At 60.5% G+C, this 23,258-nt stretch overlaps 1 protein-coding gene across 8 annotated transcripts in view; it reads left to right on the plus strand.

Moving 5' to 3' along the window:
• ZMIZ1 (zinc finger MIZ-type containing 1) overlaps positions 1-23,258 on the plus strand; it is a 221,723-nt gene that overhangs the window by 138,588 nt on the left and 59,877 nt on the right. Inside the window, exon 1 of one of the 8 annotated variants that reach the window (XM_058299310.2) lies at positions 17,597-18,357. The exons of 5 other annotated variants lie outside the window; for them this stretch is intronic. The gene's annotated coding sequence lies outside the window, so the exon portion shown is untranslated. Of the gene's footprint in view, positions 1-17,596; positions 18,358-23,258 lie in introns of those variants that run through there. 2 more of the 8 variants (XM_071215928.1, XM_058299311.2) reach the window with 2 other exon arrangements.

Genomic DNA, 23,258 nt, shown 5'->3' on the forward strand with positions numbered 1-23,258 from the left:
GTTTCCCTCTTTGAAAACAGCCTTTCTTGCCCCCATCACTGCCTGCACGCCTCCCCCGTGTCTCTGTCTCTCACCGCCTCTGCCCACCCCAGAGCCCACAGCCGCCTCCCATCACCCAGAGGACAAATGGCCTCATTCAGGGACATCCTGCCAGAGCTGTCTCTCTAAGACAAAACTGTGCGCAGCTCTGCGTGAAAAACGGCTCGCAGCCGCCTGGCACGCGGAGGGTGGGTGGGCGCAAATTGCAGGGGATTTGCTAATGGTTGCCAGCGCCCCCAGAGCCAGTGGGCAGGCGGGTCCTTGCCCTTGAGGGGCCCGGCTGCCCAGGAGGCGGGGGAGGGGGCTTTTCCCAGGCCTGGGTCCGACTTCCTCCTGGACACGGGCCCCCACCCCCACATCTGAGCTCAGCAAAGCGGACGCGAGGGGGAGGGCCTTGGCTTCCTTCCGCCTGCCGGCCACCTGGGCCAGGACAGGTCAAGCCGCCCTCCTCCAGGGAAGGGCTCTGGGTTTCATCACCCAGCCCTGTTTAGTGGATGAAACCCGCCCACCAGCTCGGCGCCTGCCAATTCGCTGCCGTGTGAAAGGGTACCGAGGCTCTGGTCAGTGTGCCCATTTGATAGAGGAGACTACTGAGGCTCCAAGAGGACAGACCCAAGTCGGCACGTGGCTTCTAGGACTTGAACTTCCCGAGGGAGGTCTGGTTAGGAACGGAGAGAACTGTTCTGAGTGCGCTGGGGGGGATGGGGGTGGGGGCTGTCCTGTGCTGGTGGCCCCTGGTCCCGTCCTCCAGCACCTTGAGGGCCGAGGCCCTGTGGCCCAGAGCAAAGCGCCGTGGGGGGGGACACATGAGAGTGAGTTTGTGGGCACAGCGTTCCCAGGCTAAGGAATGGGGGGAGGGGTCTGCGATGCTCCCCGGGGCGTCCCAAGTCCACAGTGGCAGTGCCACTCACAGAGGGAGGGAGGGCAGCTTTGGAACAGCCTCAAGGCCCCAGAGAAGGGGGCGGAGCGCATCAGCAGCCACCCTACCACCATTCAAAGCATGGTCTTCCAAGAATTTTTAGCATGGGGCGTGCTTACGACCCAGTGTTAATTTTTTAAGAAGAATAGGAAAAAGGGTTCTATTCTCTGTGATCTCAACCAGGTACAAAAAGCAAACCTACCTTCATCGGGGCACAGAACCCAGAGGAATATACCAGAACACCCACTTCTTAATGACAGCTCTGTCTGGCTGGAGGAGGGGCGGGGCACTCTCCCTCATGTCCCAGGCTGTCTGCAGGGAGCGGGTGCTATTTGGAGGCAGGAGCCGTCGTGGAGGCTGTGGGGTTCCTGGGAGTTTGGTTGGAGTTGGCAGGGGGAGGGGAGGGTGGCTGGAGAGCCCTTGTCTCCTGGGCTGGCTCAGCAGTTTCTCTGGTCCCCCACCAGCCCCGGGGGACCCGTCTCTGCTTGCTGGGGAGGCAGCTCTTCCTGGCTCATCTCATCGCAGGATTAGCTCACCACTGGGCCCCCCACTGAGCCGGGTGTGCAAGGACATGGCTGGCCTCCCACTGGGCTGGATGTGCAAGGACATGGCTGGCCCCCCACTGAGCCGGGTGTGCAAGGACATGGCTGGCCTCCCACTGGGCCGGATGTGCAAGGACATGGCTGGCCCCACACTGAGCCGGGTGTGCAAGGACATGGCTGGCCCCGCACTGAGCCGGGTGTGCAAGGACATGGCTGGCCCCGCACTGAGCCGGGTGTGCAAGGACATGGCTGGCCTCCCACTGGGCCGGATGTGCAAGGACATGGCTGGCCCCACACTGAGCCGGGTGTGCAAGGACATGGCTGGCCCCGCACTGAGCCGGGTGTGCAAGGACATGGCTGGCCCTGCACTGAGCCGGGTGTGCAAGGACATGGCTGGCCCCGCACTGAGCCGGGTGTGCAAGGACATGGCTGCCTGAGGCCCATTGGTGGAGATCTGCTTTCCAGGCCTGTCTGGAATGAGGGTGGACGGGAGGAAGGGGGCATCAGCCCTCAGCTGGAGAAGTCGGGGCAGGGACCCTGGCAGGCAGGGCAGGACCCTCTCAAGATGAGGCTGCTTCTCTTTCTGGACCCTCTGCTAGCCCAGGCCAGAGCCCTGGAAGAGATGGCGTGGGAGGCACAGGGTGGAGCAAGGCGAGAGGCTGGGGGACGGCCAGAGGCTGCGGACGGCCAGAGGCTGGTGGCGCCTGTGCTGCCGCTTCCCTTGCCTTTTATGGGTCTTCCTGGAAGGCCTTCGGTGCCTCTTGGTTTGCATTCCCACAGATGCAGACCCAGTGATAGAGATTCAAGTGCAAATAATTCATTCAGGGGCATCTCAGAAGGCCCCCGGGATGAGGCAGGGTAGGGAAGGATGCCGGTAAGAATTGTCACTGAGCATGTCCCCGCTCAATGCACCCGGGGCTGGGTCCCACCAGGGAACGCGGAAAGGCAGTGTGGAGCACGTGCCTCGGCACCACCTGCCCGCGGAGGGGTTCCGGGGGCCGGGGCAGGTTCACCGTCCAGCACACGGCGGGCCCTGCACACATACACACACTCCCCGGACGGCGGACAGAGCCGCAGATGCGCACAGCAAGCAGAGGGCGTGTGGGCCCGCCCCGGCGCCGCCCTCACCTCCCTTCCTCGTCCTGCACCCTGTGTCCGCACCGCGGGGTGCGCATGTGTTCTGTTTTCACTAGGTGTTTGTACTTCATTATCTGAACTTAAAAAGGAAACTTTACATCGCTACTGTCAACTGCTGTCTCCCTTGTCACGTTTAGAAGGTCAAATGAGGGAAACTGTGCTCCGTCCGTAGGCTGGGTACAGGCGACTGCTCAGAGGCCGAAGGCTGGGGCCAGGTCTCTGCCAGTTAAAAAGGGAGACGATAGGGGACAATGGGGGGGGGGGGCCCAAGGGGCATGGGATGTTTCCTTTGAGAGTGATGGAAACATTCTAAAATTGACCGAGGTGATGACGTCACAAGTCTGTGATGAATACGAGAGCCCCTGAGCGTCCACTGAATGGCTTGTACAAGGCATGAGGCTGTGTAACTCAGTGAATCCTGCGGTGGAAGATGGACTGCGGTTAACAGGACAGATCTGAGAACATTCTCTCATGAACTGTAGCAAATGTATAATACTAATACAAGGTGTCATTAACTGGGTGGGTTGGGGGGAAAATACACCAAATCTAAGATGCTGGCTGTAATTAGTAGTAATGTTTTGATGATGCTCTTTCCTCGTTTGTAACCATCGTTTCACAGCAATGCGAGGTGGTGGCGATGGTGACGTAGGCGAGCCCTGTATGATGATACATGTGCGTGCTTGTTTTGTAAGTCCACAACCCGTACTATACACTTACTGTTTTTGGATGTTCATGTGCGAATGATGAACTTCAATTAAAAATTTTTTTTAAAAAAGGGGGCTGCTGAGCAGTTCTAGAAAAGGGTTAAAGGCTGAGTAGCACCAAACCGTGATCCTCCTCCTTGAAGTAAAATATCCCAAGGACTGGCCCGAGGCCGGCTTGCTCACTGGGCTTCCCAGCTATTTCGTGGGTCCCTGGCCCACCTCAGCTCTCTTGTGGGCACACCCCCTCGTCTAGCCGGAGAGAAGACGGCCCTGACCCAGACGCCGGGGTTCTGAGCCCCCCTCGCCTCAAGCCGGCGGTCCCGGCCCAGCATCCGTTTCTTCCTCAGCCCAGTGCAGCCTCTCCAGGAAATCGATGCAGTAACAGGTGTGAGAATGCCTCTCAAACTAAGAAATACTACCCAGGCATCTTGAGAGCAAGGAACCATCGGTGGAGAACCTCTCGTGCCAGGCCCTCCCCGCTGAGCCCGGGGCTGCAGGCGCATATAAAGGTCATACCCTCCTGGCTGGACATAAATAAATGCTCCCATTTCGTAGTGCTCCAGCCCACAAGCACAGCTCTTTGCCTGCCCTTCCATAGCCAGCCCTGTGAGGCCCCAAGGGGACCTCATTCCCATTTTAATGAGAGGTAGAGGGGCAGAGAGATGGTCTCAGCCCTGGGGCCGGCGCCCTGGCCAGCCACCGCTGCTTCTCTGCAGGCTGTCACAGAACAGTGGTGCCCCAGGAGCTGGCACAGCATGGACAGGATGCCCCTTGGGCCTCCAGGCCAGGACACCTCTGCTCTGCCTCTCTAGAGATGCAGGACCACGGCAGATACCAAGCAGGCACCGAGGCGGTCACCCTGCCGGCACGGCGCTGCCTTCCCGAGCCCTGCGTCCACCCCAGCCTCCCAGGGACGGTCTCCCCGGCTCACGAGCCCCACCCCAGGGGGCCCCGAGGAGGCCATGGCGGCCGGGAAGTTAATAAAGCCATCGGCAGCAATTAATTCTGCAGGGGACAGAGGCAGGTAAGAGGATTAAGGAAGCCAGAGCTTTGGTTTTAAGATGGAGCTTAGCGTGCGAGGAGGGATTGCAGGGGATTCGGGGGCGTGAGAGTGAAATGGAGCACGCCCCGGGCAGAAGGCGCGCGAGCTGGTGATGGAACTGCTCCAGTGAGCATTGCGAATCTACCTTCTGGGTTGGACAGACAGACATTCACAAGGTTGCAGTTCTAATCAGTCTTACCTAGTTAGACTACTGACACGGCCAAGGCATGTCCCAGAAAGGCGTCTGCATGAGGAAGAAGTCTGATTGCGAGACCCTTGCAGGCTTAAGGCTTGCAAACATTTGGTCAGCGGTTTCCCAGTGCCAGGCTCTGTGTGCAGCACCCACCAACTCACCTGGTCCACATGATGGCCCCAGGTACTCATCATCCCCATTTTACAGATGGGGAAACTGACGCTTAGGAAGATCCGAATATTGACCAAGGCCACCTGTGAAAAAAGGCCTGAACTGTGATTCAAGTAAGCATGTCTGACCTTGAGGCCAGAAGGGCAGCCCCACGTGCCCTGTGATCAGGCTAAACTGAAGTCCTGGGAGACACAGGTGCATGACCAGAGAGAGCTTGTCAAGAGCCCCTGAATCGCTTGCAAGTGGAGGGGTTAAAGATTTGGTAATGCTTCGTCCTTGTTGGTAGGCTAAAATCCTCCCATCTTGGAGCTCATTTAATGCTCAGAATCCCCCATGCGGCCTGTGAACGAGAGCCTGGCTGGTAGTAACCATTCCGTACATTAGTATATGTCGAGGAGCCAGATGCTGAAGTCAACAGACATTTCCTGGGACAGCCCAACTTCAAGTGTTTTTTTCAGAACCATCTTGCTGTTTCATAGAGAGGAGTAGTGGTTCAAAGCACGGACTTGGGCAAAGCTTGCTTGGGTGTGAATCCCACCCAGCTCTCCACTTGCCAGCTGTGTGACCTTGGAAAAGTTACTTAACCTCTCTGTATCACAGTTTCCACATTTGGAAAAAAAAGAGAAATAGTAATTCCTGGGGAGCGGTTGTCGCACAGTGGTTTGAGTGCCTGCTTCCCATGTACACGATCCCAGGTTCAATCCCCTGTTACCTCCTAAAAAATGGTAATAATAACTCCTACTTCATAGGCATTAACCGAGTTAACTTTGTGCTTAGATCAGGATCTGGTATATAGTATTGCTTAAGTGTTAGCAATTTGATTGCAACATTTTTGCATTCAGACTATCCTGGGATGTCTCTCATACCTGGAGGTGATTCAAAACCCTGTGTCTGACCCTGTGCCATTTGGGGTCTAGAAAATCTGGAACCCCAGCCCCCCCTACCTCCCAATGTCTCAGTCAGGGCTGGGGAACAGAGGTTTCTCAAAGGTGAAGAGTGCCTTCCCACGGCCCCCAAAGAAGAGGCTGAGCCCGGGGGGGGGGGGGGGGGGGGGGGACAGGACCCTGTCTGGGCACTGAACTGTGGAGGTTTCCAAAGTGCTCTGAGGGCCTCTCTCCCCAAGTTTTCCCGGGAACCCCTTAAAGATTTGAAGTGGGAGGGAAAGAAAGCAGTGTCTATGGAGCTTTGTGCCCGGCGCGGTGCTGGATAGTTTATAAATGTCGGCACTCGTCTTCACACTACCCAGCCTAGGAGGTTGTGTTATACCCATTTTGTAGATTAGGAAATTGAAGCCCAAATAGACTTATTCACTGGCGAATGGTAGTTCAATCCTTTATGTCAATAAGGCAAGAGGCGACTGGGTTGGTGTCTGTGGATGGGTATGGTGTTTGGATTGGTGGAATGAATGAAAGAAAAGAGGGGAGCAAGAGATGGGGAGGGAGGAGTGTGGGGCCGGCCTGGCCAAGTACATGCTCTTGCCCCTCCTCCTTGGCCAGACCTTCTCTGCCCCCCTTCCCTGGACTAGACTCACCGTGTCAGCCTTGGCCTGGCAAGCAGGGGCAGGGTGGGGGAAGGCCCTGACCTGCAGACCCCTGCCCTCTTGCCCGCAGTGAGCTGCCCCACCCAGCATGCGCACGACAGCGAGCGCCCAGGAGGGGGCCCCGGCGCCTCCTCCTCTCTACCCCCTCAGTGGTCCTCGATTCAGGTCCAGCCAGTTTCTGGGACAGGCCTGGTCTCAGGACACGCCGAGCCCCAGATCTGGAAACCAGGGGTGGGGTATAGAGCAGGGGTTCAAGTTCGGGCTCCAGGATCAGGCTGACATGGAATCAGGCTCCACCACTTACGTGCTGTGTGCAACCCTGGCCGCATCTCCCAGCCTGTCACAGAATGATGCAAAGTGCTTAACACAAGCTGCCATCTCATAAGGGCTCTGTGCGTGGCAGTTCAGATTAATAAGTTTAGGATTGCAGTCCAGGCTCTGAAAACCTGCTTGCTGGGTGGCTTTATGCAAAGCACTTCACTCCTCTAAGCTTGGGGTCCAGCTCTTGCAGAATCCCAGTCTCCTGGCTGGAGCAGCAGCAATTCTGTTTCCGTGGCAACCCAGCTGCCTCTCAAGGGACCATCTGGATCACGTCACCCTGGCAAGGTGCTGCCCAGGCAACCAGGTGTTTGTGTTTTGCAGTGGAAGCTCTGCAAGGCAGTAATTCCCCTCTCTGAGGACAGGGCGGTGGCCAGGCAGGTGGCTGGAAAGAAGCAGAGCCGTGTCGGCCCCAGGGCCACAAGGCTGCCTCTGCGGTGGAGGGGAGGGGGACAGAGAGAGACCTACCCCAGAGCTGGGGTGCTCTGGCTTCCCTGAAGGGCCATTCACAGATGCTTCCTTGGGGCGGCAGGAGCAGTTCTGGCCTGTTGGGGCTAGCCAGGTGGGAAGTGTTGCCTGCCCGGGGCTCCGGGAGGGAATTCCTGAGGACCCGGCCTCACCTGTTTGGGATGAAGAGACTGCTATTATCTCTGGCAGGAAACAGGAATTGCTGGAGAAAAAAAAAAAAAGGAGGAGTCTGTCTTTCAAACAGGCACGTAATTATAACCGAGAGTGAAAGCCAGCGCAAAGGATGAGCTCGATTCACCCCTGCAGCCAACGTGCCTCAGGTCCCCGTGAGCTGTGAGCTTTGTGACGGGAACTTAGAGGGCCCGAGAGGTGGCCCAGGTCCTCCAGGAGCTCACCGGCCAGACAGGGGCGCTCAGGAAAAAGACAGTTGTCAGCAGCCCCGTCAGCAGGGCGCGTGGGATGGGAGTGGGGACAGGGAAGGGACAACCTGCGAGGACCCGCCTCTTATTCCAGAGGGGGCTGGGGACAGGAGGAATGGCTCAGGGGCCACCTGCTGACTTCCAGCAGCCCCCCGCACCCAGGGAGCACAGTGGTCCCCTTTTTCCCAGTGAGGAAATTAGGTGCACAGAGCTTAAGTCCCATGCGAGGTCACACGGCTGGGCAGTGGCTGGCCACTATCGGAACCCGGACTGCCTGACCGCGTGGCCCAGGCCGGGGTGGGGCAGGCGCCGCTTTCCTCTGGGGGCTGCCAGGGCAGGCTGCGTTTCCTGGAAGCCTGGGGCCTCTCTCTCCCTCCCTCTTTCTCCTTTCCCCTCATTCTCCCCTCTCCCTTTCTTTTCTTGTCTTCCCCTCTGCCCTTTCCCGCTCATATCTGTCCTCCCTCTCTCCCTCCCCTCTCTTATCTACCCCTTCCTCTCCCCTCCCTTTTCTCTCCCTCTCTCCATGTCCTTTGTCTCTCTCCTTTTCCCTTGGGACCCCACCTCCGTGCACCACTGGTCCCCGCCACCCCTCTCAGCTCTGCCCAGGGTCGCAGGCAGCCCCTCGTGCTGGGCGCGCTCTGCCGTCCCGCCCCGCCGCGGGCCCCAGCCGCACCCCAGGCATGCCTGCTCCCCTTCCTGAGCATCCTCAGCCTAGGAAGTGACATAATCGCACACATCCCCGTTTCCTCCAGGCTCTGTGTGGTCCCAGGCCCCCTCTCAGATGTGCGCCCCAGATGTTTGGAATCACTTCCTCCCAATTAAGTGGCTGCTGGGAGGCCTGGAGGCGAGGGGCCTGCGAGGCTGAAGGCCCCGTGTTTGTGCAAACGGGGCTTGGGGGAGAGGAAAGGGAAACCGCCCCGCCCGGCGCACGGCCAGGCCAGCGGAGGGGAGCACGGCCGGGCCAGCGCAGGGGAGCACGGCCGGGCCAGCGCAGGGGAGCACGGCCGGGCCAGCGGAGGAGAGCGGGAGGCTCATGGTCCCCGGGGAGGGATCCCGGGCCCACCCATACCTACAGGACTCTGCGGTACTCCCCTGGGGCTTTTCCTTCCAGCATGGAGACAGAGCTGAGGGAGAACAGAAGAGGACGGTGCCCTCCTTCCCCTAGGGAGAGGGGGCCTAGGGGTCTGCAGAGCCCCGTCGGTCAAGGCTTCAGTTTCCCTCGGGGGCTCTGAGGTCAGTGGGAGCAGGTGACCCACAGGGGCTGGGGGCCCTGGACCCTGGGTGGGCCAAGGCTAGCGGGCCTCCCTCACGCATGGGAAGGGCCACCTGAACGCGTCGCAGTCTCGCGCGCCCGTGCAGCGAGGCGGGCGATGCGGGGAGGGAAGAAGCACAAGTGGTCTGCGAGACCAGAGAGCCGGGGCAGCCGCCGGTGCCAGCTACGACGCTGACCTCTCCCCGTGTTGTTAATGCCGTCCACCTCTTATTTCAGACGCGGCGCTGGCCAGGCCAGCTGGGAACAAGGGTTGGTTCTCAGTGGCCAGTGGGAGGCAGGGGACAGATAGACGCATGACTGAGGCAGGAGGAAGGGGTCAGCCTGCAGAGGGCATGGGACCCTCTGTAATCCAGTGATTATACAGGGAGGTCTCGTGCCAGGAGAGGGTCAGTACCCAGGGCCAACTGAATCCAGTGGGGCGGCAGAGGGGCAGCAGGGAGGACCTTTTGTGGTGTAGAAATCACTCTGATGGTGGAAGCCAAATATCGCAAGAGCCTCTTCAAGCATGGGCTCCATGGCTGGGGCCCTCCATCTCCACTGCCACCCCAGGCTCACATCCCTGCTCCCCTGCTTTCAAGCTGTGCAACTTTAGGGAGCTGACCTCACATCTCTGAGGCTCGGTTGCATCAGACAGCAAGATGGGTGGACTGGGTGGGTGGGGGGTAAAAGGTGCTTCTCCTGAGCCTCGGTTTCCTCCTGTGGAGACAAGGAGGCTACCTGCCTCTCGGGGTTCCAAGTATCAGAGAGGGTACAGGAGATGACGGTACCTGGTGCCTAGTTCTGTGACTGGCCGTGGAATCTGGAGGCTGCCTCTTGGCTCCTGCCTTCCAAACACCCCCAATGCCGAGGCCTCTGTCAGGACTGGTTGTTCCTCAGTGCAATTAGATAATTAGGCCAAATTCAATTACACACCATACTCCCAGTTCCGTCTAGGGCCCTAAGGGGGCCGGGGGCTCCCCTTGCTGAGGGGAGCGACAGGAGCCTGCTGGCTTGGTTCCCAGGGCTGAGCCCTCCGACCTTGCCTCCCAGGAAACTATCTGCGTGCCAGCTGGGGAAACAGAGGCAGGGGAGAGGCGGTGCTGCCCGGCCCCGAGCCACAGCGTGGAGGAGATCCCCAGGGCTGATTTTCCTCCCTGAGCGCGCAGGCTCAGGTGCTGACCTAGGGCTCTCCCTCTTGCACATTCCTCAGAGGCTTCCTGGCTTGTGCTTACCTGGAGAGGCCCCCAGATTGCTGTGTGTATGGGGGGGGTGTAGGTTCAGCCTCCCTGCCACCCCAGATTTGTTGCATTTCCCGCCCTGGCTGCAGGCTGACGCCCAGCCACGGCCCAATACTTTGGCTGGTACTTGGGTCTTCAGGAGAGCCGTTCCCCAGTAAAGCGGGATGAACCAGGCGTGATATATGCCTTTGAGGGGTGGAGGCAGGACTTTCCAGAGGCTTCCCGACCAGAACAGCCTGGGCCCAGGGGGTCAGAAGGGCCTTCCTGGAGGCCAAACACGACGCAGGATTTGCCTTTAAAGGAGCTGCAGCGGGGGAAGGAGGGACCTGAGGGCCAGAGGCAGAGAGATCAGTGGAGACGACAAGCTGCCGGGGCAGAATGGTTCCAGGGCGAGGGAGGGGCATGGATGACGGCTCGACAGTGATGCCCACTGTCCATGCCCCGCCCCGGGCCACTTGCTGGCCGGGCCTCCGAAGCGCAGATGGTGGCCCGGGATTGCTTCATGCTTGTCCTTAGGGTTATGGGTTCTGAAGATAGTGCACAACCCCTGGAGGGAAAAATGTCTTGAGATTAATAGACTCCCAAAATGAAAATTGTATTATGGTCACCGTTGAGCTTTTTTTTCCGGATCACAAAATGAATGCATGCTAAGTGTAGAACGACCAAGGCATGCAGGAAATTATTTTTTTTAAGTAACAATAAAAATAAAATAGTAACTTCCCACCACTGTGAGATAATTACCATTAATAATAACTTGGTGATTTGATGAGCACCTACTATGTGCCAGGGAGGAAATCACCTGGGATACAGTAGCAAATCAAACAGACAAAATCCCCCACCCTCATGGAACATAAGGCCTAACAGAAATGCTAATGCTTACAGATGTGCTGCAAGGAACTTTACAAAAATGGAACTATAGTGGGCATGCTACTTTAGAACCAGCTTTTTTGTCCTGACGGCAATATGGATAGTGTCGGTCCCTTGCCTGATCAGGAGGCATCAGTCTGCCCCATCCTTGGCAGGGCATCCGTGGGAGTCAGCTCAGTTATGACATTTCTCAGGACTTCCCAGCCAGACCTAGGAAGGTTGGTACCCCAGCAGCCAAGAGAGCCGGGGTCCGCACTGGGTGTCTTCCCTGGGAGGGGAAGCTGTGGTCCAGAGTGGAGAATGATCTCTCTTGGTCACACAGCAAGTCCCCAAGCCTCTTTCCCAGGCAGCATCTGTCTCAGCTGGGGACGTGGCCTCCTGGGCAGAGGGCCTTGCTGCTCCCACTTGCCGGACTCAGCTCTGCAGACCCTGCTTTCAACGTCAGGCCTCCCACTCCTTACTCTGACCTGGCAGTCATCCTTGGCTTTTCCCCAGGCAGACATTCCTACCCAGCCTGTCTGCTCCTGTCCAGAGCCCTGGGATCGGGGGACACGAGGGGCCGTGCTGGGGAGTGACAGCAGTGGCCCGATCCCCCGAGCAGCCATGGGTTGGAAGGGAGAGGGTGCCTGGGAGATTCTCCTCTCACACAGGCTGGTCAAGAGAGAGAAGGGGAAGGGTAGCAGGCAAGAGGTACGCAGGACACGTGGCACACGTCAATGGGCTGGGGAAGTTCATGAAACTGCTACCTTGCTGCCCGGAACACACCGAGGTGCTCGGGCGTGCTTCCCAACCGCCCTTCCTCTGCTCGTTGCTATCTCCACGTCCCGAAGCAGGCAGCGCTCAGACTCAGGAGCCCACCAGAGTGGGATCCCCTCTGCCCTCGCTGCCATCCGTCCTCGGCTTACACACCGCGGTGACGAGATGCTCACTACCACCCCTGGGCAGCCCTGACTGCCAGACATGCCGTCCTTCTCCTGAGCCCAAATCGGCTGCCCCATCCATGCCCACACAGCGAGTGACTCCCAGTGTGTGAGGAAAGGAGCTGAGCCACATGGGGTCTGGCCCCAGGCCCCTGTGAGTGGGCAGGTCCTCCCCATCGGATCCCAGCAGCTCATGCTTCATATCCCATGCTGTGCTGAGAGGCGACGGGTGAACCAGAGCCCTGTAGGATAGTAAGCCCTCCTAGTTGCCTCGTACTTCAGTCTGGAGCATGCCCTTGACACTACACTTGGTGGGAGTACAGCTCCGGGATTGATAATGGGGGGCTGTGGAATAAGCCAGGAGTTCTGGGTTCTAGTCCTTAGCCATACCATGAATTTGCTGTGTGACTGGGGGACGCACCAGCCCCTCTCTGAGCCTCGGTTTCCTCGTTTGAAAAGTGAGATGAGGGCCACTGGACTCCAGGGCTGAATGATTTGGCGATTCCCACTGGTAGGGAAAGGGCTGGCCATAAGAGGCCATGAGGGCTTGGGGGCACACTGGGGTCGCAAGGAGCGCTGGCCCCCAGCCTTGGGTCTGAGTGCCGGGCGACTTTCAACCCTTCCCCTGGCCGAATCCCCCTTCTCCATCTGCAGGGTGGATGACGTCCTCCCGGCTGCCCACGTGCATTTTTGTCTGGAAAGCTCAGGAGTGGATTCAGCTGCCCCAGCCCAGACAGGGTGTAGCACAGCCAGACAGGCAGACAGACAGACAGCTCCAACAGGAAAGGAAATTGCATTTCCAACTTCAGGGAGCTTATGTCAGGCTAATCCCGGGCCTTCCGGAAGCCCCCTGTCAAAGCTGTGTCCTGGGAGAAGCAATAAAACCCCAGGACTGCTGAGGCTCAGATATCCGAGCTGCCTTTGCCGTCCCTTCCCTTCAAAGGCGACTCCAGAAATCAATGGGAAGGGATTCATTAGAGACCTGGCGGCGCCCCCCCCCCCATCTCCGGCTGCCCTTTGTGAACCAGCCCAAGCTTCCTGTCTGAACAGGCGCCTCCACCTGGGAGACACCCCATGTTCTTGCGGGGGGGGGGGGCAGAGGCATCACAGATCGTTGGAGGCCGTAGGTATTGGATATTCCTTCCTTCCTTCATTCATGGCACTGGCCCTTCCGTGCATACAGCAAGTATTTATTAGACATATGCCTGGCCCCTTGACGATCCTGTACGAAACACACCCAAAGTCCCTGTGCACGGAGCCTGCCTTCCAGCGAGGAGACAAATAGTACGCGGAATGGCCAGCACTTTCTCCCGCAGAGAAAGCAGGCGGGCCTGGGTGGTGGGAAGTGACGGGAGGGGCTGCGCATGTGGACAACGCGGCTGCAGGCGTGGGAGAGCGAGCTGGGCTCTCTGGAGAGGGCCCCTGGCCAAGCCCCTGAGGGTGGATCTGGCTGTTTGCGGCAACCAGGGCAGGGGGGCAGGAGCTGAGTAAATCTGGAGAGACCAGAAGGACACGAGGCCACAGAGGTGACAGAGGCTGGATGGCGGGGGTCTCCATCGGGACAGTGGATTTTATGTCTCCTGAGCTGGAGGGTTTAACCAGAGGGGGACGGACCGGGAGTTCGGTTTTAACAGGGCTTCTGCCGCTGTGGAGACGTAGCTCTCTCCTTTGGGCTCCCCCAGCGCCTGGTGATAAGTGGCCTCGCCCCATTTTGCAGCGGAGGAGACGGGAGACCTAGGAAGCCACAGTGGCTTGCCCAGGGCCAACACAGCCGGTGAGTTCTTGCCTCCTGAACTTCAGCCTCCACGGCCCGGCCGCACTCGGGCCCTGGAGGGCAGCTCGGTCCCAGCCACCAGCACCCCTGCCCTCGAGCAAGTGCCAACGGGACGCCCGGCTGTATCGTGGGGCAGCCTGGGGTGTGGCCTCCTTCCCAGCAGAGCAGTTGGCGGGACGGGCGGCTCCTAGAGGCAGCAACCGCCTGCGTGGCCACATTGTGCCTGGTTCTTGGGTTTTCCCCCCAGAACCTTCTCTCCTCCGGCCTGGCAGGAAGCTTTCCTGGATCCCCAATAACCTCACAATTGTAAGGGCTACTCAGGGGTGCAGCCAAGGGGAGGCGTGGTGCAGGGGTCGGTGTTGTTTTCCCAATGAAATGATGACAGGACTTGGGGAGAAGCCAGTGGAGATTTCTGGGCATGCAGCCTGGGTCTGGGGATGAGCGGCCCTGCTGGAGAGAAATCCAGGAGAGGGTTTGGGGTGCGGCGACAGGAGTTTCAGAGTCCCTGAGATCTTGTTCTCCACCGTGTCCCCGACGCGTTCCTCACGCAGAGCCCCGGCCTTCGCACTGTCGGCCAACCCAAAATGTCAAGCAGATGCGCACAATAAACCCAAAAAAGAAACACACAAAGGAAGGGAAGCAATCAAAGGGTGTCAGCATACGTAATGAAGGATGCTGGAAAGAATAGAAAACAGAGTCTGGGGGTGTGAGTTCTTGCCACGATTCCAACGGGCTGTGTGACCTTGAGCAGGTCACCCTCTTCTGCAACTTGGGAAAAAGCGCAGACCTTGGGGCCGGACTGCCAAGTTTGAATCCTTCAGCCAGCTGTCAAAGCCTCTCCATGCCTCAGTTTCCCCCACTGTGAAGCGGAGACAAGGATGACACCTTAGAGGGGGCTTTGGGTGAAGGTCCCGTGTTTTAGCGCGTGGAAGGTGCCAGGAGCGGCGCGTGTACACAGGAAGCGCGCAGCGACTGAGCTCTGGCTTGCACCAAGCGGGGGGAGGCCGTGTCACAGGTAGGCGTGTGCCCTTCTGGGGTCCTGCTGGGTGGGCAGGGTCCCGGAGCCTGCTGGGGCGCTGCAGAGGGGAGGGCCGCAGCGGCCAGGACTGAACAAGTGTGTCCTCCGTCTTCAAGCCCCTCCTGAAGAACTGAGGGTGGTCAGGGAGAAAGAGGAAGGGAAAGGGCCTGGAAGGATCCTACTGTCAAGAGGCGTGGGCATTTGAGCCCTGACCCCCCGGAAGTGGGCAGGAGCCCGCAGAGAGGGTCTCGAGAGGCCCACTGCGAATGCCGCGGCGCGGGCATTTGGCAGCTTCGCTGACCGGGTGACAGAGACTCCAGGGCCAGCTCCCCCCAGCATGGGTGCCTTCATTTTCAGAACACGCTGCTCTGCCCTGCGCTCCCTGCCGTGCGTCCCGGAGGGGCCAGGGGCCTCCCGGGGCCGCTTCCCCGGGCCTCCCCTTCTGACTCGAGCCCCGCCTGGGTGACATCTCCAGTCATTAGGCTCCGTGCAGACCCGCTGAATCAGCAAAGCCTGCCCGAAGAAGACTGAGCTCTGCAGCTCAGAACAGAAGAGCCACCGCCTGGGCTCATTGTTCTGCTTCTTCCCAGCAGAGGGGTCAGAGGGAGCGTGGCATCTGTGTGCCAGGCCTTCTGAGGGGCCCCCAGGCCTCCCACCACACAAAGGGCCCCCCAGCCCAGAACCCAGAAGCCTGGGGGCGGAGCCACTGTTGACCCCTGGGTGACCTACATGCAAGGTGGCTTAGCTTTCCCTCCTTGCTGGCCTTTCCAGGACAGGACCCAAGAGGCTCCGTGGGGCAGCCGGGCCCACACTGTGTACGGGAGCTGCGGGCCCTGGAGGAGGCTGCTCCCCCCCATCCCACCCAGGCAGGGCTGGCGCCCACCCCCCAACCTGCAAAAGTGGGTTCCGCCCTAGAGGCTCCTTGAATATCCTCCCTCCCTCCCATCCTGAGCCGTCCTGCCACTCCCCCTTCCCTGCCACCTTCTGGGCTGCAGCACTGTGATTTATGGGTGCTGGTTGTCCCCAGGGCCCATGGCAGGAGGAGTTCAGACACCCGCAACAAAAGCCACCCGCTAGTGATCCCCCCTCGGGACCTCCCGAGGGTGTGTGGTGGGGCATCATCAGGGATCAGGGCTGCAGCTCGCCCTTTCTTCTTCCTTTCTATTCTCAAGCTCACCGGGAGAGCTGGCCCAAGTGACTGCCAGGGGGAGAGCCCTCTGCCTGCAGCCCCTGGCCTGGGGTCTTATCCAGGCGGGGCGCCCAGGGTGTGGCACCCCCCAGTGCTCCCTGCTGCAGGTCTTTAAGCAAACCTCTGGAAGTTAGAGAAGTCAAATCGGCTGGAAGGTGGAGGAAGTGAGAGCAGGCTCTTCAGAAGCAGGAACTCCGGTTGAGGGTCCATAGTTCCGTAGACTCAGGCTGTAGCCCGGATGAGAGCACCGCTGACCAAGTTAGGGGGAGGCCTTGAAATTAGCATGTGAAAGCTCCGGCTGAGGCCTCGGGTGCTGGCGGCTGAATGGATGCTTGAAAACAATTTGTTTTCCTAATTACGTAAATCAGCTGGTGTAGAAGTGTTTGTTTTTTATGCTTACCTGGGGCAAGTATAAACCAGTTGGACCCAGGACCTTAAATGGGAGGGGTGGGGGCGGGGAGGGCTGGAGGGGGCAGTCTTGTTAAATTCCCCAGGCAGGTCCTGCCCGGCCGGGGCCCCTCTGGTGTAGGCTTCTGCTCAATTCCCAATCAACCAAAAGAGCGGTTTTTCCAAACTCAGGGCCCGGGGCTGGCGACGTGGTACCCACGTATTCCGGGCATTTGAGGAATGGACCTGGAAGCCCCAAGAGTCTGGGTCTTTGGCGACTCAGAAGGCATTAGTTCGTTAATTCTTGATGGTGGAGCTGGACCATCATCGTTCCGGATGGATATTTCCGGTCTTCCCTGCTGGGCTCGAGGTCCAAGCCCTGACGTGTTAAAAGGAGATTAACGACAGAGGCCAGGTCCTAGGGACACCAGCTCAGTGTTTTCTTCTGAAAGGTGGACTTTGGAAGAAGTTGTCGGGCGGGAGGGGGAGGGGGCAGTGGGGACTGGGCCAACAAAGTGGGGACAATGTGAGTCTTCTCAGAGGCAAGGGCTCTTCCCTCTTGGGGTCCCAAACACCACCGGACAGCTTGGGAGGGCAGGGCCCCAACAGTGTCTCAGGGAATAAATCTCCCTAAAGAACCCATCATAACCCAAGACAGGAGGCTTCCCTATCAGGGAAGGCTCCTCGGAGGAGGCGAGGCTGAGCAGCGCCTGGAATTGGAGCAGCGTAAAGAGGAGGTCCTTCCCTGGCTGCCCCCGGGTTGGCCCCGCAGGAAGAGGATGCCAATTAATCTTTCTTGAAGGAAGCTAGTTCTTGTTCAAAAGGCAGCAAATTCTCAAGTATGAATTAATCCATTTAACCAGCTCCTCGAAGGGAAAGCCCATGACAACTGCATTTCCAAATGCCATCCCCAAAAGTGATATTTCAAGTGGCAGTGGGTGGGATTAGAGCCTGCTAGCAATTTATGTCAAACAAGGAGCGAGAACATAATTTCCAGATAAGTAATTTGTCTCAGCCACCTCCAGGGTGGGCAGAAGGACAGACAGGAAGGTTTAGGGGCAAAGTGGAGGCTCAGCTGCAAGAGGAGAAGGAGGGGGGCGCTGTCAGGAGAAGCGACCCGAGGGGGAGAAGAGCAGGGCTTGGCAGTCCAGGACACAGATTTGATAGCGAGTTCTCCCTGTCTTGCTTCGATAGGAAGAGGCCCCATTTACCTCCCTAATCGTTTGGGGCAGTTGGGTGACCACTCCAGCAACTGTCGCGGGCAGGTGGGCAGGTCTGGCGGAGGCTGCCTACGAAGTGTAGTTCCTGGCAAGAGGGTGAGGGTGATGGGCAGTGTCCAAAGAAGAGGAGGGGCCGGAACCCCTGGGGTGGGCCAGCGTGTGGGCTTCCCGGGGTATCTGCGGGGCCCAGGGAGGGGGAAGGGCGACAGGCTCTGTTTCGAGCCGGGAGCTCTTGCGCCAGGCAGGCTGGAAGGAAGGGGCCGCGCGGCCACGACAGGATGCCATGTCAGGAAGGCAGCAGCTCCCGGGGCGGGGCGGGGCCGTGCGCAGCCTCCGCCCGGGCCTCCCTCCCACCGCCGGCCCTAAGGCACAGGAACTCTCCTAATTCGGGGAGCCTGAGCGTACGTGCGGCCGTTCACCCTGCCCCGGGCCCCGCGCTCGGGAAGTCCCGGGGGGTAGCAGGGGCCCCTGCGTCAGGGAAGATGCCAGGCCGCCGGCCTCCTCCGCCCCCCACCCCGTTCCGAAAATCCTTTAAACCGAGGTGGCAATCCGGATGCCCCCAGCCCTGCCGCGCCCTGGCGGCTTCCCACCAACCCCTCCTCTAACCCCCCCCCACACCCCGCCCCAGGCCGTGGCGGGCTACAGCCTAGCTCCCCCCACCCCTGCGGAGGGCCCTCATTAGCATGAACATTGGGAGGATTCGCCGGAGTGCTCCACCGCCAGCGCCTTCCCGGCGGCCCCCTCGGGCGACAGTGCTCCGGGAGACCCACTCGCACAAGTGTGGCTTCCAATTAATTGCCTGGGCGGGGGAGGGAAGGGGGCCTGGTTGCCGCCCCCGCCCTGAGGCTGGAGCGCGGCTCAGCGGGTCGTGCGTTCGCTCGGAGGCAGCGTGCACCGGCACCACCCCTGCGAGCAAGTTTGAAATGTGAGCTGCCTCCGATTCAGCTCTGCTCGCGCTCCCTCGCCGCAAAGTGGCCGGGCCCGCGGTCTGCGCGCGCGGGTGAGTGCAGGCGGCGGGCAGGGGAGCGGAGGAGGGGCGGCCGGCGGGGCACGCGGGGCGGGCAGGGCGCGCGCGAGCCGGGGCTCCCTGGAGACGCCGAGGCAGGTCTGCTCGCCTTTCATCTTCCTCCCGCGCTCCTCCTTCTCCTCCTCCCTCCCCTCCCCCGCCGCGGCGCGCTCGGCCTCCCCCGAGCCCCCAGCCCCGCGAGGGCGCCCCGCAGGGTGGGTGGTCAGGCCGGCGGGTGCCGAGAGCCGGGTGCGGGCCGTGGGAAGTTTCGCCGGCGCGCCCGAGCGCCCCCGCCTCCCCGCGCGCCCCCGGCCCATCCCCGTCCCCAGAGGGCTGTCGCTTGCGCCCGGGCGCGCGGCTGGCTGCCTCTTCGGCGGCGGCGGCCCCATTAGCGGAGCCTCCGCCTGTGATTGGCTTCGCCCTGGAAGCTGGAGACGGGCGATGAATAATTGATGTGTGCGGTGCGGTAGCCGGACGGCGGCGGCGGTGGCGGGCAGCAGCGAGCGGGAGCGCGGGAGCCGGAGCGCCCTCGGAGCGGGCAGCGCGGAGCGAGCGGGCGCCGGAGCCGCCCCGGCCCCCGCGCCGCCGCCGCCGCCGCCCCGGCGCGGAGCGGGGATGCAGGCGGCACCCGCTGCCTGCGCGCAGCCTTTGTTCGGCGCCGGCTGAACCCGACCCGGAGTCGCTCGCCGCGGCCGCCGCTGGCCAGGCCCAGCCCCCGCGGGCGCCAGGGCGCGATCGCGACCGCCGCAACTTCTCGGTGAGTGCGGGTCTGGAGGGGTCGGGGCCGGGGTGCCCGCGGGCCGGGCCGGGCTCCCTCGGGCGCGGGGGTGAGTGTGCGTGCCTGTGTGTGACAGAGGAGGGCCGGTGCATTGTGGGTAGCGCCGTGTGCTGCATGGTGTCAGCCCGAGGCTTGGCCGCGAGAGTGCCACCGGCGCGCGCCCGGCCCGTTGTGTGCGCCCGCAGAGGGGGTCCTCATTTCGCCTACGGGTCCCGGGGGCCGTGTGCCGCCCCCATCCCTCCAATCCCAAGGTGAGATGCTGGCTCTCCAGCAGACATTTTACAAGCCTCCGTCCTCAGTCTGCACACTGCAAAAATAAGAATCAGCCAGGAAGCCTTCTGCAGTGGCTGCGGCCAGGGGTCTTTAAACTTAACGGTGTCCCTTTGTCAGAACGCAGCCCAGGTGCTGGAAGCACCCAGAGACCCCCAAGGGCACTGGCGATGCCACCGTCACAGCAGGGCGCCCTTCAGAGGGGTAGTGGGTGCAGGACAGACTCCTGACAAGTGTTTGCTGGGAGGCGGGGGAGGAGATAAAGGGGTTTGCACTAGGGCCAGAAAGGGACTGTTCCCCGGGGTGCCCGATCCCCAGGTGGTGAGGACCTTCAGCAGGTCCTTGGAGGGAGTGTCTCAAAGGTCGGCTTGGGTTAAAGGATCCCTGCTGCGGAGGTCCCAGGCACGTGGTTTTGGAATTGGTGTCTTACAAGCCATGTACAGGGTCCAGCTGGAAACCCGCTTGGGGCTAGACTAGGAGAGGACAAGGCCGTGACTTTACCTGCCCTCCCCTTTGCACTGGTGCAGGGAAGCAGCACCTCCTCGGAGAGGGGACATCCTCACAGCGGGACCCAGGTCCCCTGTCCTGACCGTCAGGCTGGGCTGCCAGATGGGCTGCCGGGCAAGGCAGCTGGCTCTTCCAGCTGGAAGGTTGCTCCAGGAGGCTCCTGGCTGGGACTTGGTGCCAGAGAGCTTCTTGACTGCCCTTCCTTGAGAGGGGGCCGCAGGGTGGCTCAGAAATCCAGCTGGGGAGCAAGGTGGGATGGGCAAAGCTGTGCCTCCCTGAAGTCAGGGTGACCCCAGATGATGTGTTAGGCACTCGGGCCCCTCCAGTTCTGGGGCTCTGGGCATGGAGCTCATCTGAAAACTCCCCGTCCCCCTGGAGCTAGGGTCAAGTGGGGTGTTTTGGGTGCGCATGGCTGCAAACCAGCCTGTTCCCCTTTTTTGTGCGTTAGCCATGCAGTGACTACCCCCCAACTCGCTGGATTCAAGGCCCCTCCTGAGCTATTTTTACCCAGAACTTCCTTAGTGAGAAACCACCAAACAGCGATGCTTTGGTGAGAATCTGGGTCTTTACCGGAAGCAGCAGCCTGCACAGTTTGCGACTTGCTTCATAATGCTGTCCCGGCTCCCCTGCACAGCCTTCCCCCACCCACCAGAGCCCCTTTCCCTCTCTGGCCTCTTGGTTCTCAACACAGCCTCATGCAGTCTGGGATCCAGGAGACCCAATTTCAAGTGAGAAAATGCATGTGCCCACATCCACCCAGTAGGGCAGGGAGGAAGCAGCCCACACTGGAGCAAAGCCCGCCTGTGAGCTCCTTGCAAGCCAGGGCCGCATGGTCGCATCACTGTATGTCCCGGTGCCAGGCACAGGGTCTGGCAGGCGGTGGGCACTTAGTGACTGTCGAGGGCGCGTGCGCGAGCAAGACTCTGGTCGGGTGCTCTTTTCCCATGCAGGGAGAGATGATTGAAAGAGAGCTGCTGGGTGTAAGCCAGCATTGGTGGAGCACCTCTAAAACCCCCTGCCCCTGCTCAGCTCTGGGGACCCTCTGCGGAGCCCGTAATCTGGGGTCAAGCACTCAGACTGAGAGAGGCACTCCCACAGGTGTTCCACCCACGTCCTGCCTCAGCACTTCCTGACCTGCTCCTTCTAGGCTCTTCCTCTGTCTGGAATGACACCTTCCAATATGGCAGCCCCGAGTCCCGTGTGGTTTTTTATCCTTTTTCATTACTTCAGATCAGAAGCCCAGTTTCTCATTTGCACTCAGCACAGCTCAAGCGCCCAGCAGCCACATGTGGCCGGCGGCTGCCATGTTGGACAGCTTGGATTACGGAGTGTTTCCGTTCTCACAGGAAGTTCCATTGGGCAGCTCTGGTCGAGAAGGACAGAGACTTGGGACATTCGTGGGGTGAGGACACGAGTGTGGCAATGCAGCTACTTAGACGTGGAGACTCTGTTTAGCACTTAATTCCATGACAAGCTTCGCTGTGAAGAAAGTAGAAACAAACCAGCCAGGTACTCCCATTTAGCGCAGGAGAAGTGCAGGTCACATTGGCCCAAGGTCGCTCAGGAGTCCCAGGTCTCCAGGGCGCAGCTACCCAGCAGAGGGCGGCCAGCGGGCCTTGGCGGGGAGTGGTCCCCCAAGCGGCCTCGGAGCTCCCTGAGGACTGTCCTGGTGCCCGGTAGGCATCAGCCTGTGAGGTCAAGGTCGCCCATCGCCCCGGCGGGCGAGCCAGCTCCGCCTTGAGTCCCGGGAACAGAGAGTCCTGTGCTGGCGGAGCTGGGGAGGGCAGGCGAGGGAGGTGTTTACCTCGACAGATGCGGCTTGGGCCCCAGGGGAGAGGCTGGCTCTTCCCCACGGGAAAGGGCCTTGTCAGGGGGCCCGCGGCCGGGCTCCTTGGCATCCCCAGGAGAATCTCCAGACGTTCAGCTGGTACAGCATGCCCTTGCCCCCACCTGCCAGGGCCTGCCTCCCCTCGTTCTCTGTGCTCGCATCCCCGCGCCTCGCTAGAAGCCTTGGCTACAGAAGGAGATTCTCCCAGGGCCTGGCGGAGGAGCAGCTGCCCTCACGAGGGAGCACCCTCCGGGAAAAACAAGCCCCCGCCCTCAAATCACGCCCAGCTCCTCGGGGTGCCCCCACGCCACTGTCCACAGGCAGGGAGGACCTGCGGGCCTGCCGGGGCCCACCGTCCACGCAGATCCCAGGCTGCCGTTCCGGGCCTGAGGGTCATGAGTCGGTCCTGCGTCCGTGCATCCGTCACCCGCCTTGTCCCTCGGTCCTGAGGTGCCCACCTCCCCCCAGCCTCAGAGCTGACAAAAGGAGAGGTCAGAGTAGGGGGTGGCTCTCTGCCAGAGACCCCCATGCACCGAAAGGAGCGGCTTCCAGAGTCGCCAGAAAGCTTGAGGGGACGCTTCCTTGGGGGAGGCTTGAAGAGGGACCACCCAGGGGCGCTGAGGGGTGAGGGAAGCTGTGGCGACGCACCCAGGGTGCCTTTCCTTCCCGAGCCACCCTGGCGGAGCCCGGCCACCCGGGGCCTCTTGCCGACCCTTCTATTCCCTGGAGACTAAAGTACAGACCATTAGGCTGCGGGGGACCCCTGGGCAGGGGAGGGCGGGGCCCACTCAGGAGCGGGCGCTGTTTCCCCTCTCAACTGCCCCAGACACGGCAGCCGGCTCCTGCTGGGAGAAGCTGGCGCCCGCTCCAGGGGCTCCAGAGGCCAGACCCTTGCACTGTGCCCAGCCCGGGGCGGTCGTGGGTGCTTCGTGCATTTTGATGAATAAAGAACAGAGCAGATGTCCCAGGCCACCCAGGTTCCCTGAGGCTAAGGGGATCCCCTTGTAGTTTCCGTGATAGTGGGGTGAGGCTCAGCCTCTGTGATGGTGCTTTAGCTTTTTAAAGCTCTCGGGGTAAATCTGATGCTGTTCAAGGAAATAGAGAGAGCTCCTAGGGGCTAGCCCGCAAATGATCAAATCTACAATCTGGCGCCAAGTTAGCCTGTGACCTTTGGCAAGTCACTTCCCCTCTCGGAGCCTCGGGGCTCTTGCCTCTGCACCTAGAATGTTGCTTTGGGTGTATCTCAGGTCTGAAAGGTAGACTCCGCTCCAGGATTTCAGCTAGCCTGGTGCTCGGTGCTGTGTGTGTATGGGGGGAGGGGGAGGGGCACAGCAGCCTGGAAGAGGCTTGGGCCCTGTCTTGGGTGCTGTTTCCTGCGTTTGACAATGCTGTAGGAATTTGAAGGTGCACAGGGCAGAGGAGAATTGGTTTTGGAAATGCTAGGCTTGGATCTTAGGCGAGAAGGGGGAGTGGAATTTCAGGTGGGAGGACTAGTAGATGCGAAGGCTTGGA

The sequence above is a fragment of the Dasypus novemcinctus genome, chromosome 6, assembly GCF_030445035.2.
Source record: "Dasypus novemcinctus isolate mDasNov1 chromosome 6, mDasNov1.1.hap2, whole genome shotgun sequence".
In the NCBI taxonomy this organism is placed as follows: Eukaryota; Metazoa; Chordata; class Mammalia; order Cingulata; family Dasypodidae; genus Dasypus; species Dasypus novemcinctus.